The sequence below is a fragment of the Fukomys damarensis genome, unplaced genomic scaffold (genome assembly GCF_012274545.1).
Source record: "Fukomys damarensis isolate Sample0158 unplaced genomic scaffold, DMR_v1.0_HiC HiC_scaffold_17, whole genome shotgun sequence".
Classification (NCBI taxonomy): Eukaryota; Metazoa; Chordata; class Mammalia; order Rodentia; family Bathyergidae; genus Fukomys; species Fukomys damarensis.
In genome coordinates, this window is record NW_022900929.1 from 7,507,926 (window position 1) to 7,520,121 (window position 12,196).

Below are 12,196 nucleotides of genomic sequence, written 5' to 3' on the forward strand. Positions count from 1 at the left end.
TGTGTGGGAGAGGTGGAGGGAGGCATTCAAAGTCGAGCATTCTGATATTTGTCTTCGCTGTCAACTTTCAGTGCCAATGTTCAATGAGACAATGGTCCCCAGACAACAGTCATTCAGATAAGAGATGAAACGTCACATCCAGCCATTAGGTTCTCTCATTCCCTAAGGCTGCATCAGCTGGGTCTGCTCACAGCACACCCCACCGTTCTCCATGCTGTGAAAACATCAGCAGTCCCTCTTCCTGGCCAGCTGCGGCATTTCAACAACTCCTACCTGCTTTAAAAAATAATAATAAATAAAACAACTTATCTACTCAGAGCTCCATTGTCACACAATGGCCCCCATACAAGCCAAACTTCATAGAGTTCTGCTGTGCAGGAGGAGGGCCAATTGCCAGAGGGAAGCACAGGCCGAAGGCCACTTGGACCTTGGCTCCATCCACAACACAACTTCCCGATAAACTGGGCATGGGTTCTCTGAGCCGAGGAGACTCAGTCTCACCCAGGAGACTGTGTGCCCCTCTTTGCAGCTCAATCCCACCTCCCCTCACACTGTGGTGCCCATGGCAGTCAAATCCCCTGTGGGTGCTCCTTGACTTGTTGACTGCATTTAAAATCCCTTCATGCTGCTTGCTGTGGCTGACTTTTCTGCTCTGAGTCTTATAAAGAAACGCAGAAGTGCAAGATGGTGGTAGTTTGTTTCAGGCTATGGGGTGAAGGGGATCTGGGAGGTAGTGGGTCCTGTGTCAATAGAGCTCCAGTGCAGGTACATCTCCTGATACCCTAATGTTAAAGCTTCTGGAGCCAAGGTAGATGCTGGGTGGTGTAAATAACATATAACCAATGTCGCTACTAGCACACAGCCACTATCGTGTATCTTGGTATAAATGCAGACTGCCGGAGGGCTGGTAGGAGACTAAGCAGCCAAGGATGCTGCGAGGTAGGCTAGGGGCCTGAGGACTGCTGCGTGAGTGTGCTTGGCTGAGCTGAGCAACTGAAAATGAAGGCATGTTCAGACATTTCCACGATCTGTCTCTCTTCTCCAGGCTGCTTGAATCTCAAGTGAACCCTTTTCCAGTATGAACTGGCGACAAGACAGGTCTCCTAACACCACCCTTCCATCCCCAGCTGCCTCATGGATTCCTGCCCTTACCCCCTCATTCCATGAGGTAGGTCTGGGTTCTCCATACTGAAGTCCTCCTCTGAGATCCCTCTACATTCTTGTATCTTTCCAGTCCCCACCTTAGGAGGTGACTCAGCCTATAAGGGAGAGACACGGGACATTCTGTGTACTTGGGTCCCAAATCTCAAACCACTAGCTATATCTGCCAGCATGTTTTCTGTCTGACCTCCCACTGGGAAGGAAGCTCCTTTGTGCGGGGCATCTTTATTTCACACACAGGTAAGCAAAGCTTTAATTAGGACTTCAGCTGAAGGGAGATATCGTTGACCAAGAAAAGGGGAATCAGGTTGCTTGCAGAAAAAAAAAAAGGGAACAGTGAGATTTGGATGAGCTGGAGTAGGTTAAAGTCCAGTAATTTCCACTGGTCAGGAGTATGGTTCCAGAAGTTGTTCCTTCTTGTGTGAGACTTGGGCCACTAGGTCGGTCACGGTGAACTCATCCTGGGGGATTGTTGAATTTTTGCATAGATGGCAAACCACCTCAGCTTTGTGGGCCTGGGCCATGTGATAGGGCATAAGGACTTTGGGGGTTCTGGTTGCTGCAGCAGTTGATGAATCCCAAGGACAGGGGCAGAAAAGATGGGACAGAGAAGAAAACAACAGTTTCAGGGGTCAATAGGCCAAGTCAATCCTACATTATAATCTCGGACTAAGCATTTTTAAATGATCAAGGTATCCAAGTACAGAGCCACATAGAATGTGACCCAAAGGTTGACAGGACAATTGTGAAGACAGAGATGCTAAACCTTTTCTCTCATCTTAGTCACTCCTCAGATCTCAGAAGGCTCAAGTTAAGGGTCTGACAGTGTTTTTAGCAGTAAAGGCCTTCAGGTCTCAAGAAGAACCCCAGGCAACTGCTCTCAGCCCACACATCAAGAGTGGGGAGCTCATAATGCACCTCCCAGCTGTGTGACCTCCAACATTAGTGATGTTAAGTTTACTAAGTGCAAGGGAAGTTAGAAGGCTTGTTTAGATTTTTGCTTGACAACAATGTCTCATTTCATGCAAACATTCTGCTTCTGTGGTTTCTTCAGAGTCTCATGGCCATGCCTGCCACAGAGAGGAAGTCTTTACTGCACCCAGGGGTTTGTCACCAGCCTTCTGTCTCACCACTGCTGTGTTATGTCCTTATATCTTGCCTTTTCCACACGCTCCCTATTATCCTCTCTGGGACTCCAAGTAGATATGTTTTATATCTTTAAATTTTTGTGCCTTTTAACGTCCCTTATATTTTTCTTTTCTTTTTTTCTTTTTTTTTCTTTTTTGTCTGACTGGCTTCCATTTCCCCATTTGCTTCAGATCCACCTTATAGTTTACTAACATTTTCTTAAACTACGTGTAACCTACTGGTTCAACCTATCTGCTACATGTTTGATTTTGGTATTTTATTTTTAATGCATGTAACTTCAATCTATTTCCCCCAAATCAAGCCAGTCATTTTTGGTCAGTTCCATTGCTCTTGCCTTCAAGCCTTTCTTACTCCTCTAAGATGCAGAATACATTTGTTATATTCTATGACTGATAATTGAAATACCTGAACTATTTGTTGGACTATTCAATTCTGCTGCCTTATGTTTTTGCTGACACTCATTAGTAATGTCTTTTTCTGTTATGTGTTTGTGTTTTCTAACCTTTTCTTTTCTGTGAGCTCAGGGTCTCTGAAATTTTACATGGATTGTTAAGAGAGAAATCATGAGACAATGTGTTTTGGTCTGTTGTCCATGAGTCTCTCTAGGGCAGGGGCATTTGAATTAAATCCTCAGCTTTTATAACCACACATGCAGCAAGAAGTCAAGCTACCTGTGCAGTATTAAACCTGCCTGAAAGCTGGTGGTGAATGACAAGTTCTCAGGGATTTTTCTCCCCTTCCACAGTCCAGGAAGTCATCTTCCCTTGCTATTTTATTCTGAATGAATGTTTGCCTCTTGCCTGTCTGAGCAGTAAGAGTGAGGCTGTCTTGGGTACCAGCTTTAGAAGAGGATCTTGCATGATAGCCCCAGGAAACATGTTCTGTTTTGCCCCTTAGCCATTTAAATGGAAGCTCACATGGACCAAGATATGCCAATTTCCCTTGAGGTGAAAGATACCTTCCTTAGTGCTATGCGTTAAATTTCCATTTTGGGGCCTTTTTAGATTCTTTATCTTCTTGTCAAGTCAACAATAGGTTTTGAAATATTCTTAACATTTTTAGCCCTCCTTTTTCATTGTCCTTAATCAGGAAGGTCATTCATGATACCTGTATCTTCTTATGCTAATAAGAATGTAAGACTTAGCTAAGACTTTTGAGGGGAAAAGTGTTACTTTTTTTCCTTTTACAATCAAAGCTAATAGCAGTGTGACAACTTAGAGGAGTGAAAAAATTAGGATAGAAAAGTTAGCATGGCATTATTATTGTCTAGATTATGACTTTGATGTAGGGTAGAATAAAAATGACAGTAACAGGAAAAAAGACAGGATAATGGACGAGACTAGATGCTGAACTGCTTTATGATGGGTGAAGTTTGAAAAGATGTGAACACTGTATGAATTATTTCACCTACACGTCTAGGAGGATGGTACTACCATTAGTTAATAGATGTTCATGTACCAACCTGGCAGTAATTACTAGAAAACTATTAACAATGTTCTAAAAATCCAGGGCTTTTTTCTCCTAAGTAAAAGAAGTCAGAACACAAGTGTTTAATGTACTCTCAGTAGCTCCCTGGCTGAGAGGCTCATCGATGTCAAATGCTTCTCTTAGACTTTTCTTCAGGGCTGTGAAACAGCTGTAACGGTTTCAGACACCAGATAAGTGTCCAAGGTGATAAGAGGGAAGGAATAACTGCTTGCTTCACCTGGCCTGTGTCAGGAAAATACAGCCTTTCCTAAAGACATCCCTTCTCCTTCCCCTACCCCTGTTCAGACTCTCACATCTCACTGACCAGAAGAAAGGATGAGAGGGGATTAAGTCTTCCCATTCTATAGCAAAGGCACACCAAGGAGAACAGGACTTGAAATAAATGCTGAATTTCATAGTAAATACTGTCTGACTCTAGTCCTGATTTCTTCCTATGGAGAAGGCTATAGTCAATTAGGCATTTGGGGTCAAACTTGCTAGGTAAGGAGATAGTAAGCCATCCAAATGGAATGGCAGACACAGAATTTATTAGAACATAAATAATAGGTGACACCATAGAAACAAATGAAATTGAGAAGGGAAAAGACCAAAAACAAAACAAAACAACACCCTGCTGGTAAGGCTAGGGAGCAGTGGGAACACTCATTCGTTAGTGATGGGCATACAAAATGGTACAGTCACTTTGGAAGACAGTTTGGTGGTTTTTACAAACTAAACATACTTTTCCCGTGTGGCCTCATAATTGCAGTCCTTTGTATTTACTCAAATGGGCTTAAAAACTTATGTCTACACAAAAACTTTCATGGCAATGCATATCAAAGCTTTATGCATCACTGTCAAAACTTGGAGGGCTGGTGATTTAGCCCAGTGGTTCTGCTGCCTGCCTTGCAAGTGCAAGGACCCAAGTTCCATCCCCAACACCAAAAACACAAAAACAAAAACTTGGAAATAACCAAGATCCAAGAAATCTAATTTAAGAAAATCTTTCTGAGAATGACAGCTGTTAAACATCAGGATGAATAATCCAAGAAGGATGACAAATATGCCTCTATAAAGTTGTTTTACAAATAGGACTTTTCATGGAAACCTAATGTAGAAGACCACTTGTATGTATTTTCTGTGTAATAAAACTGTCAGATACCACAATATATATGATATAAACAGAGTCTGCCAAAAAAATGTATATATCAGGAAAAGGAAAAAACTTGTATAAATATTTTAATGCTAAATTTATTGAGCTATTATAAGATTAATACAAATCACCTTTGGCCACTACAATTCAAAGAGGTGCTCAAAGTGGTGGCCAGACATTTCTCTGGGCTTATATTCCCTTTGCTGCAAAAGGAATAAATGTGGACAACATAGTTTCTTAGGCACTTTTAATTTCTTATGTACAACCTGCATTTACAAGAAAATAAACACATGCATCATGTGTTTAGGAGTCACAGGATTCATTCTGCTTATAAGTAATAAATGTTACAAGTAGCAAATATAACTGAAAGTTAATAGATTTAGATACCGATTTACTCAAAATACATGGATCTCTTTTGCTCACGTAGCAAAACCAATGGGAATTTCAAGATCAATTCACTGATCTTTACTCGGGCAATAAAGATTTGGATTTTCTTGTTTTCAACAACTACATGAAATGCAACATGCTGAAACAAAGTGGGACTATTGATTCCTTTATAAATACATAACAGTATGAACTTGGGGGCTGGGGATTTAGCTCAGTGGTTCCACTGCCTGCTTCACAAGCTCAAGGTCCCGAGTTCAATCCCCAGCATAAAAAAAAAAAAAAGTATGAACTTGGCAAGACAGGTTGAGGTTATGCTTATACTAGTGCCAACAAATTTCAGAATTATTCTATGATAGGGTTAATTATTTTTCTTTGCCTTGTAAGACCTGACTGAGCTAAAGTGACTCCATGTTGGCCCAGAGACTATTGTTTCACCCTGCCCTTATCTTCAACAGAGAAAACTGCTTAAAGCTGAAATGCTTTTAAGATCTTAGAACATCTTGTAGGCATCTGTTAACCATCAACGTGTGGCTGCTGAATACGTGACAGCTGGCCACTAGTGCAAATCAGCAGACCATTAACCTTTGCCACCTGACTGCAAGCTTTGACTGTTAAAGCCCCCTGTATCCCCTTATAAGAATCCCTCAGCCCCTGAAGTAGCACCTCTCTGAGTTACTCGGCTTCAGGAGTGCTGTCTGGTCAGACTAATAAAGGTCTGTTTCATTTCCAACTTGTCCAGTGTGCTCCTTCCCAGGTGATTCTCGTGGCTATCAAGCTCCTCGGAGTGGTTGGTAAGGCTCTTGGTCTCACAGCCTGACAGAAAACAGAAAGAACACGTCAAACTGTATACTTTCTTTATTAGCTTGAAAAACACTACAAACTCTGTGATTCTCTTCTATCTTCAGAATTCCTGAGTGCTTGATGTTTATATCTAGATGAGCTCATAAATACTGGATGCTATTTTGGAAGGGAGTACTAAAATTGGTAATTACCAAAAAACTTGGTAAACTGCACATTCCATTTTAAAAAGAAAATAATTGCATAGGTCTCTGGAAAATGATTTTCTTAATGTCAGCCCACTTACCTAGTGCTCCAGAAGCTCCCCAAATTAAATGAGAATGTTATGTGTGCTAGAAAAAAAATGAAATAGCATATATCTATATATCTTCCCCTAATGGGAAAAAGGGAACTTATGAAAGAGAATAGAACTGCTGTCTTTTTTACAAACAGGTACTTACTAGGGAAATACAATATGAACATTAGAGAGAGGAGACCTTTGTGCTGTCTCCTCTGAAACTACATTAGGTTTTGTCCATTAAAAAAACTAATTATGTCTAAGAGCGAATGAACAGAGGTCACAAATAAAGGTGAAAACCAAATGTCTGTCATTCACCTTTTCATTTATATTTCAAGGATAACAGAAAACCGCATCAACATGACAAACTTTCTACCTCAAGTAATTTTTAAATAGTTGACTTTATTATGTATTCAACTGCCCACATTCCTATGGGCATCACATGTTATGCCTCAGTTACAGGGTCTCTCATGTTATTTATCTTTCTGACCCTTTATAGAAAGCAGGGACTTTATCTCCTTTGGAAACTCTCTCCCTTCCTTTAATAATTACTGAAACTCCACTTTCCATTTCCAAAGCCTAATATAACATCGGCACAAATGATATACTAAACACATGAAGGTTTTATGTGAATTTTAGAACCTACTATTTCACATCAGTACCATTACTAGATAGCACAGTGTCCAGTAATTCCAGGCTCTTTGTGTCCCACCCAAAGAATTGGACGGGACAATGGATGAACAGGTAAACCCAACTGTTACTTAAAGTAAGGGAAGAAAGAGACAGAATAAAGAAAAGAGAAAAACAAGAAGAGATAACATCCCGTATGCAGGGGGAGCCACTGTCACGGCAGGAAGACCACAATGACAATGAAGGCAATGGCAGGAGATCTGGCTCAGGTTACATCATCCTGCATCCTGTTTTCAGCCTGCTTGCCATGTCCTGATCTCCTGCCTCAACACTAACAAATACACATGTAGGAAAACAAAATTTTAAGGAGTTCTGTTGGAATGGAGGCACTGAATAAAATGTAGTATTAGCTAAGGAACTAGATAGTAAGAGGCCTACCTGTACAGTGCGAACTGTCTTTTGAACACTCTTGACGTTTATCACTTTGTACTGCATGGTTAACATCTATCTGATGATAGTTTACAAAGTCAATTATTTGTCAACAAGTATTTGTGCTGGAAAATTGGGCAACTCTGTGAAAAAGAATAAAGTTGGGCTTCAAAGTTATACTATATATAAAATTTGTTTACAATTTATTAACGCGTTCATGATAGGGCTGTAGTCAACATCTCGCATGCATGATCCTCCCACTGGGTGGCATGGGACACCCCACTGGACAGTGTAAATTACTCGATGGGACAGTCATGGATGTACCACCAATGGCTCAAGCCAGCGGGAATGTGTTAAAGACCTAAGGTAAGAGCCAGACCTATGAAAATCTTACAAAAATATATAGGAATAAACACTGGTCACCTTTGATGAGTTAATCAAAGGTTTTCTAGATATGGCACTCAAAGCACAAGCAAAAAAAAAAAAAGACAAAAAGAGACAAATGAAACACTGTTAATACTTAAAACTCCCATGTTTTACACGGAATATAAATTCGTACAACCACTATGGAAGTCAGTATGGAGGTCCCCCACAAAACTAAAGCTACCATTTGTTCCAGATACTACCTCACTCCTGGGTACATACTGAAAGCAGTTAGCCAGCCATTTTTTCAGCCCGGCCAGAGTCCCAAGGGCGGGACATCGGAGCGGCTCAGGACCAAGGCGCTCTGCCTGACTTTCCACTAGAGCTGTTGAATAAGTCAAACCTTTAAGTCCTTGTAGAGTAGCATGGACCCTTAGCATCCCCTATCTGTGCCCCAACTTGACACCCCCAGACCCAGAATGACTCCTGGGACCTCGGGACCAACCGTGGGAAGAACCCCTCTTCTCCATTATTAAGCCGCGCCCACCTTCTTGCACCCCAGGGAGGGCAGCACTGACTCTGACGACTTTGGTGCTGACCCCAGTGGGGCCACCTAGGGAATCCCAGGGTTCAGCATCCGTTAGGCTGAGGGGAGGGGAAGCTCCTCCCCCCAAATCCAAGGTTTCGCCCCAAGAGGGGGCACTCGGGCAGGTGGAGATGCAGCTCCTAGGCACATTTGGGTTAGGATCAGTTACTAACCCTGCCGTCTGGGGTCTCTGGGGAGTCCGGGGACAGAGGTGAGGGACGGCGTGACAAGGTCTGTGACCTAGTACGGGCTGAATCCTGACAGCCGCGTTTGCAGCCCCGAGACTCAGGCCGCGAGGACGCCAGGGGCAAACACGTGCCTGGGCTCGCGGGTGCAGCGGGGGGTGCGCTCAGCATCGCCGGCGCAGGATTGCGAGCTCCTCCTGTCAGCGCCCTGGGGTGCGCCTCAGCCCCCCTGGGCCACACACACTCCAACCCGATTGCTCCCCATACGCCCCTCCGCATACCTTAACCTGGAGCACCCTACTTTTGTCCGTGACCGGTCTGCCTGCCCCCTTCCCCTGACCACGACCAGGGCGCTCCTGTCCCGGGACCCAGAGACACAGATCCTCGGAGCAGCCTGCACTCTCGGAGTGGCGGTGGTAGAAAGCAGGGCTCCCCTGTGTGTGCTTTCTTAGCAGCCTGGAGCCCCAGAGCAGAAGGACCCTCCCGCGCGTTCTCGGCAAGCAGCCCTGCCCCACTCAGCCACAAGGGGGCCCCAAGTGCAGGCTCCTCGAGCTCACTTGCAGAGAGGGGCGTTCCTGATTTCTGAGATCTTCCCCAGCTGTGCTGAGCTCAGGGTACATGCTCACTGGATTTTAGTGGTACAGTTTTGATCATAGAGAATGGTTGCAGTCACAATTCCTCAGCTGCAGTGTTTCTTTGAGATTAGAGACACCATAACTTCATCGTTCTTTGAGACCTCAGTCATGACCGTTGGCACAAGGAAGTCTATCTCTGAACACCAGTCGAAAGGAAATTAGCAATTCATCCTTGGGCCTTGGAGCTACTCATAGTTTGATTTTTTTGTTTTTGCTTTTTGGTACTGGGGATCGAACTCACGACCTTGCTCTTAGGAGGCAGGCGCACTGCCACTGAGCAAAATCCCCAGCCCCATCATAGTTTGAATCAATAGCCAAATTATAAGCCAAATCAATAATATCTAAAGCCTGCTCAGTGCAGTTTCAAGCTGGTCTCCTGCAAGTAATTATTTCCTCTTTCTATAAAACATGGCCTTATTTTAAAATTAGTCTCTAAGTACAATATCTTATTTATGTATATATTACATGAACAGTATTCAAAATATTCTGAATATTAAGGGCCTTAAAATCATACCTATAGCTCAGTCTAAAAAGTGTCTACTATCTTGTGTAGCAATACAATTCATTTTTAAGCAAAATGTGCAGGAATTTTGTCTTCAGTGAAGATCTTTTATTGAAAAATAAGAATTGGGAAGTGGTGTTCTTTGAAAATCATTTTATTTTGATGGGTTGAAGTGGCTATCACTAAAAATTTGAGCCAACTTGGTGAAGCAATAGAGTCACTTCCTACTACGAAATAGAAGAAATTTAATATTGGGATTACATAAGGAATTGAGATATAGCCCAAAAGAATAAAAAATTCCTAACCAGGGCTGGAGATTTAGTTTTAGTTTAGGGGTTCTGCTGCCTGCCTTGCAAGCTCAAGGACTGAGTTTGATCTCTGGTACCAAAAAAAAAAAAAAAAAAAAAAACCAAACCCCACCGGAAAACTTTCTCTTACAATTTTAAAATATGCCTTAGGGGGCCGGGGATTTAGCTCAGCAGTTCGGTGGCCTGCCTTGCAAGCGCAAGGACCCGAGTTCAATCCCCTGTACCAAAAAATAAAAAATAAAATAAAATATGCCTTAGGGATCAAGCAGCATGAGACATTGGGAGTAATAAGAAAACAGATTACTTTGTATGCTGTCAGTGCCTTTGTCTGGTATCATCTCATAAATTCTAGTATTTACCCTCCAAATAGATGATGACTTAGAAGATTTAGAAAGTATCCTTTTAAAGCATAGTTTGTCTGCTTTCCAGGGTTAAAGAAGTTGTATCACATTGTGGTCAATGGTATTTCTATTCACTAGGTAGGCCAATTTTATAAATCTGATCTTTAAATGATGTTTGTTCAAAGGTGAAATGTATGTTTTAAAGTAGCTAGTGCGTGGTTGGCATTGTTATTTTGCTCATGGGTCTGCCCATACACTTAGGAAAACAGTGTACTATTAAAGTTCTTATAGTAAAAGCAATTATTACTAGCAATCTGGAAAAGGAACAGGAAAAATTCAGAGAGAACTAGAAAAGCTGGCCATATATTTGGAGGAATTTATCGAGGTTAGAAAACCAGTCAGACTGATAGAGAAACCTGAATAGAACAAATTTTTCTTGGGGAAATCACTTTATATAAAGTTTTCTTGAATGATACATGTTGTTTTAGATTTCATTTAGCTTTTATTAGTTGCCCATTGCCATTTTAAGTCTGTGGATTTTGGGTTTGAACCCAGGGCTACACACTGATTTGCAACCCCAGGCTTTTTGTTATTTTTTAAAAAAATTTTGAGACAGTCTCACTAAGTTGCCAAACAGGACTTGTAATCTGCCTGCCTTAGCCTGCCTAAGTGTTGCTGAAAAAAAATATTTTTAAAGAGCTTTGCTTTAGTTTTTTCTTCTAAAACTCCGCTAGAGACTAGTTCAGGGCCTATTTTGGAGCATCAGGGTAATTGATAGAGAGCCAAGAAATCTAAAATAGGGACTCCTGATACAGAGATTTCACATAAAGGTAAGAGATATACAACATGAGAATCCAGATACTGGCCACAGCTTCTAAATGGTTAGCTTGTAGAACCTTAACTAAAGACCCAAAGTAGGTGAAGACCCCAGTTCAACATGGCAGACAAAACACACACATTTACCTCCCCTCTCTCCCCAAATATTCTTAAAATGACACAAGTTACATAATTTTAAAATAAGTTTACAAGTTTGGGATGACGGCACACACTTGTAATCTCAGCACGCTGGGCAGCTAAAGCAGGAGGGCCAGAAGTTCAAGTCCAGCCTGGGCAACTCAGAGACTTAATGAGGCCTTGTCTCACAATATAAAAATTTTTAAAAGGGCTTGGGATGAAGCTTTGTGCGAAGGCCTTGGATTCAATCCCCAACAATGAAAATTAAATTACATTAAATTAAAATGACCTGAGAAACAGAGAAGGACACCACCAGTTGACCATACATTTTGGAGGAATTTCTGGAAGTTAGAAGAGTAGTTAGACTGATAGAGAAACCAGAGTAGAAGAAATTGCAACACAAAATAAGTCATGGGGTAGGGGGGCTGTTTCAGAGAAGAGAGCTACTCATGCCAAGAGCAGGTGGAGAATACAACACAGGACGGTGCTCAGGAGGATGGAGGAGGTGAGCATTACCTGCAGGGGAGCTGGGTCTGCGGTCCGATCTCAGCTCCAGGATGTTCTTGTTCTGTGCACTGGACCCTCCGCAGCGAGTGGTAGGGAAGGAAGGAGGCTCCTTTGAGGAATGAAATCCCATGCTGCTAGCAAGATCAAGTCTTCTTTCCTTTGACAATTGTGTTACATTCTGACTTGCCTCCCTTCTCTACCGTGGAGAGAAACATGCCTGTCAGCAGACCCAACCTACAGTCACCTCCTCCCATTATGGGAACAGAGTCGCACACACCAAAAAGGAGAGCCATGCTTTTATGCACAGACAATTAAAGATCACTGAGCATTTGAGAAACACCAAGAGAAACAAGGAAAGGTGAGC

The 12,196-nt window shown here is 42.3% G+C and overlaps 1 long non-coding RNA gene across 2 annotated transcripts; it reads right to left on the reverse strand.

Annotated features, from left to right (window-relative positions):
- Window positions 1-1,632: 1,632 nt before the first annotated feature.
- LOC104870043 lies at window positions 1,633-9,084 on the reverse strand. 2 transcript variants are annotated; one of them, XR_782441.3, is made up of 4 exons: window positions 8,867-9,084; window positions 7,461-7,594; window positions 5,981-6,130; window positions 1,633-1,720 (listed from the first exon to the last, which is right to left on the reverse strand). It is a non-coding gene; the product is annotated as an uncharacterized LOC104870043 (long non-coding RNA). The 2 variants fall into 2 exon arrangements; XR_002025717.2 differs by lacking the exon at window positions 1,633-1,720 and having other exon boundaries at window positions 5,636-6,130.
- Window positions 9,085-12,196: the final 3,112 nt, after the last annotated feature.